This window comes from Miniopterus schreibersii, assembly GCF_964146895.1.
Source record: "Miniopterus schreibersii genome assembly, chromosome: X".
Taxonomy (NCBI): domain Eukaryota; kingdom Metazoa; phylum Chordata; class Mammalia; order Chiroptera; family Miniopteridae; genus Miniopterus; species Miniopterus schreibersii.
Genome location: NC_138104.1, coordinates 79,434,271 through 79,439,455, shown reverse-complemented (window position 1 = coordinate 79,439,455; position 5,185 = coordinate 79,434,271). Strand labels below are relative to the sequence as shown.

The window sequence follows — 5,185 nt, the reverse complement described above, 5'->3', positions numbered from 1 at the left end:
AATGGCATGGGTCTATTTCTGGGGTCTCTATTATGTTTCATTGATCTATATGTCTGTTGTTGTACCAATACCAGGCTGTTTTGATTACAATGGCTTTGTAGTAAGTTTAATATCCGGTAAAGTGATTCCCTCCCACTCTGTTCTTTTTTCTCAAGATGGCTGCAGCTATTTGGGATCTTTTTTGGTTCCATATAAATATTCTTTTTTTTTTTCTTGGTGAAGGGGATACTTTACTGTTTCTTGGGGTTTCGGGTGGCCTCGGGCTGAATAGGCTCACTGCCTTCCCTGGGAGCAGGGTGGCGCTCCATGGCTCTGTTCATGGTAGTCGTTGGCTATGCCGCCCATCAGGGACAGAAACTCGGAGAACTGGATCTTCTTATCTGCATTCTTTTCTGAGTCCTCAAAGATAGAGGACAAGTAATTTTTGCCCTTCTCTTCACAGGCCTTGAGGAAGTTGGGGAAATTCTCCTTCAGCATCTTCAGCAGGCCTGGCTTGTCAGTCTTGTCATCAGGTTTGGTGTATTTGTGGAACAGGACGACCATGTCCATCAAGGACTTCTCAGCTGGAGTGTGGCTCATCTTGGTTTTCAAAGAAGCTGAGCTGACGAGGTGTCACTGAGGAGAAGGTTGAGGGTCCATATAAATTTTCAAAATGTTTGTTCTAGATCTGTGAAACATGTTGGTATTTTAATAGGAATTGCATTGAATCTATAAATTGCTTTGGGTAGTATGGATATTTTAATGATAATGATTCTTCCAATCCATAAGCATGGTATATTCTTCCACTTGTTTATACCTTCCTCTATTTATTTTTTCAGTGTCCCGTAGTTTTCCAAATACAGTTTTTTTACATCCTTGGTGAAGTTTATTGCTAGGTATCTTATTTTTTTAGTTGCAATGGTAAATGGTATTGCTTTTTTAGTTTCTCTCTCTGAAAGTTCGTTGTTGGTGTATAAAAATGCCATTGATTTCCAGATGTTGATTTTGTATTCAGCTACCTTGCCAAATTTGTTTATCAAACATAGTATAATTTGATGGAGTCTTTAGGGTTTTCAATGTACAATAATATCATGTTATCTGCAAATAATGACAGTTTTACTTCCTCTTTTCCAATTTGGATACCTTTTATGTTTTCTTCCTGTCTGATGGCTGTGGCTAGAACTTCCAATACTATGTTGAATAAGAGTGGTGAAAATGGAATCCCTTTCTTTTTCCTGTTTTTAATGGAAATGGTTTTAGTTTTTGCCTGTTGAGTATGATGTTGGCTATAGGTTTGTCATATATGGCCTTTATTATGTTGAGATATGATCCCTCTATTCCCACTTTCTTGAGAGTTTTTATCAGAAATGGGTGCTGGATTTTGTCAAATGCTTTTTCTGCATCTATTGATATGATCATATGATTTTTGTCCTTCATTTTGTTTATGTGATGTATCACATTTATTGATTTGGGGATGTTATACCAGCCTTGCATCCCTGGAATAAATCCCACTTGGTCATGGTGTATGAACTTTTTAACGTATTGCTGGATCCAGTTTGATAGTATTTTAGTGAGGATTTTAGCATCAATGTTCATCAGGGATATTGGTGTGTAATTTTCTTTCTTTGTAGTGTCTTTATCTGGTTTTGGGATTAAGATGATGCTGGCCTCATAAAAAGAGTTTGGGAGTTTTCCCTCCTCTTGAATTTTCTGGAATAGTTTGAATAGAATAGGTGTTACTTTTTTGGATGTTTGGTAAAACGCCCCTGTAAATCCATCTGGTCCAGGACTTTTGTTTGCTGGGAGTTTTTTGAGTAGTGCTTCAATTTCATTAGTTGTTTTTGGCTTATTCAGGTTTTCTGCCTCTTCTTGATTCAGCTTTGGAAGGTTGTATGCTTCTAGGAATTTGTCCATTTCCCCCATGTTGTCCAATTTATTGGCATATAGTTGCTCATAGTATTTTCTTACAATCCTTTGTATTTCTGTTCGTCAGTTGTTATATCACCTCTTTCATGTCTGATTTTATTTATTTGGGTTCTCTCTCTGTTTCTTAGTGAGTCTGGCAAAAGGTGCATCAATATTGTTTATGTTTTCAAAGAACCAGCTTTTGGTTTTATTGATTTTTTGTATTGTTTTTTTAGTCTCTATGTCCTTAATTTCTGCTCTGATCTTTATTATTTTCTTCCTTCTACTTCCTCAGGGCTTTTCTTGCTGTTCTCATTCTAGTTCTTTTAGTTGTTGTGTTAGATGCTTCATTAGACCTTTTTCTTATTTCTTGAGATAGGCCTGTAATGCTATGAATTTTCCTCTCAGAACTGCTTTCACTGTGTTCTATAGATTTTGTTTTTTTTCTGTTCATTTTTGTTACTTTCCATGGAGTGTTTGATTTCTTCCTTGATCTCATTGGTAACCCATTCATTGTTTAATAGCATGCTATTTAGCCTCCATGTGTTTGAATATTTTTGTGTTTTTTTATAGTGGTTGATTTCTAGTTCCATGGCATTGTGATATGAGAAGATGCTTGAGAAGATTTCAGTCTTCTTCTAATTGTAGAGACTTGCCTTTTTGCCCTAACATGTGGTCTATTTTTGAGAATGTTCCATGAGCACTTGAGAAGAATGTGTATTCTGCTGCTTTAGGGTGAAATGTTCTTTAAATGTCAATTAAATCCATTAGCTCTAGTGAGTCATTTAAGGTTTGTGTTTCCCTATTGGTTTTTTGTCTTAATGATCTGTCCAGTGCTGATAGTGGGGTGTTAAAGTCCCCCACTATGATTGTGTTGCTATCAGTCACCCCTTTAAAGTCCCCCAAGAAATTTTTCATATATTTAGGTCCTCCTGTATTGGGTGCATAAATGTTTATAAGGGTTATTTCTTCCTGTTTAATTGATCCCTTTAGTGATATATAGTGACCATCTTTGTCTCTTGTTATGGTCTTTATTTTGAAGTCAGTTTTGTCAAAGATAAGAATTGCTGCTCCAGGTATCTTTTTCTTTCCATTTGCATGGAATATTATATTCCATCCCTTCACTTTTAGCCTGTGTGAGTCTTTTGCTCTCAGGTGGGTCTCTTGTAGACAGCATATATTTGTGTTCTGTTTACTTATCCATTCAACTACCCTATGTCTTTTGATTGGACCATTTATTCCATTTACATTTAGAGTTATTATTGGCATAAACTGATTTAATGTCATTTTTCCCCTTTATGCTGATATATCTTTCTCTCACTGTTCTTTCTTTTTCTTAGAGCACTCCTTTTAGCATTTCTTGCAATGCTGGTTTGGTGGTATTGAATTCCTTTAGCTTTTTTTTTTTTTTTTTTTTTGTCTGGGAAGCTCTTTATTTCACCTTCAATTTTAAATGATTGCCTTGCTGGATAATGCAATCTTGGTTGCATGTTCTTGCTCTTCATTACTTGCAGAACTTCATGGCACCCCCTTCTGGCCTGAAGAGTTTCTATTGAGAAATCAGCTGTCAGCCTTATGGGAGTTCCCTTGTAGGTCACTGCTTGTCTCTCTCTTGCAGCCCTAATATTCTCTCTTTGTCCTTGACATTTGCCATTTTAATTATGATGTGTCTTGGAGTGGGTCTCTTAGGGTCCTTGCTGTTTGGAACCCTCTGTGCTTCCTGAACTTGTGTGGCTTTCTCCCTCACCAGCACAGGGAAGTTTTCTCTCATTACTTCCTCTATCAAGTTCTCTATCCCTTGCTCTCTTTCCTCCCCCTCTAGCACTCCTATAATGCGAATGTTGTTTCACTTCATGTTGTCCCAAAGCTCCCTTAGACTGACCTCATGCTCTTTAAGTGTTTTTTCTTTTTGCTGCTCTGATTGATTGATTTTTTTCTACCTTGTCTTCTAAGTCACTTATTCTATCCTCTGCTTCATTGAGCCTGCTTTTAATTCCTTCCAGTGTATTCTTGATATTAGATACAGCATTCTTTATTTCTGTCTGATTTTTGTTTATGTTATGTATTTCTTTTTTCATGTTTTCCCGGAAAGTCCTCAATCTTGTCCTCTGTTGCCTTGTTTTTTTCTTTAAGTTCCTTGAACATCTTCATCATCAATAGTCTGAACTCTGTTTCTGATAGCTTGCTTAACTCCATCTCATCAAAGACTTTTTCTGGCAATATTTCCTTTTCTTCAATTTGGGGGTTCTTTCTTTGTCTTCCCCTTCTGTTAGTTCTTAGTGCTTATATCTATATATTAGATATATTTGCTGTTTCCAAGTCTTGTTGGATGGGATTTTGTCTTGTGGGTCCAGTGGAGCCCAGAGGTGTGTTTTCCTTATACTTCTGAGCTCTTTTCTCTAAGCATGTCCCTTTTGTGGGCGTCCCTTTCATGGTTTCTTTATGTTGTCTTTTTGTAGTTAGTTCTAGATTGACATTGACCAGTGCTTGGGAGGACTCTCTTAGGTTGGTTGTGTCCCAGCCCCAACCTTGTTGTGTAAGCTGTTGTACAGGTGCTGGCAAGGCAGGACATTACAGAACTAAACTTCCAGGAAACAGAGTATCTTACAAAATATCTTGACAATCGCAATGAAATAAACTTAAGTAAAAACAAAACTGGGAGACTGAATGGAGAACACACTCACACACACACACACACACACACACACACACACACCCCCAAAAAAAACTTAAAAGAAAAGAAAGAGAAAGAAAAGAAAGGCTTAGAGAGAGAGAGATGTATATTGTTGTTAATAGTGAGGAAAATTTAAAAAATAATAATAAACTAAAATGTAAAAAATAGAGAAAGTACTGAGAGATAACAGAGACAGAGAAAAGATTCTGAAAGAAGGGCCAGAAAAAAATTAAGGGAGAGAATAAGAATAAGATAGTAGTTGAAAATAAGAAAATAAAAATACAATAAAGAGAATTAGACAAAGTAACAAGCAAACAAAAAGACAGGAAGACAGAATGGAAGATAACAAAAGAATGAAAGATAAGGAAAAGAAAATAGAAAAAAAATGTATGGCAATGAATGGAGAGGAGAGAGAGAGAGATAAAGCCTGGACAAGGAGGGAGTCCAATAAGAGATTTAGGGGAAACTATAGAGGAAAGCAGTAAACTTGGTTATAATGATAAAGTCCCAATCATTAAGCAAGGATATCAAGAAAATCTTGATAGTAGAAGCAACGATAAAACAAAACAAAGCAAATAAATAAAACAAAACAGAGAAACCAAACTAAAAACAAGCTAAGCAAGACAA

The 5,185-nt window shown here is 36.4% G+C and overlaps 1 pseudogene across 1 annotated transcript; it reads right to left on the bottom strand.

The window, feature by feature from the left end:
* Positions 1-273: 273 nt before the first annotated feature.
* Positions 274-579, bottom strand: LOC308551034 (protein S100-A7 pseudogene; annotated as a pseudogene). Its single transcript has one exon. The product of its transcript is annotated as a protein S100-A7 pseudogene (transcript).
* Positions 580-5,185: the final 4,606 nt, after the last annotated feature.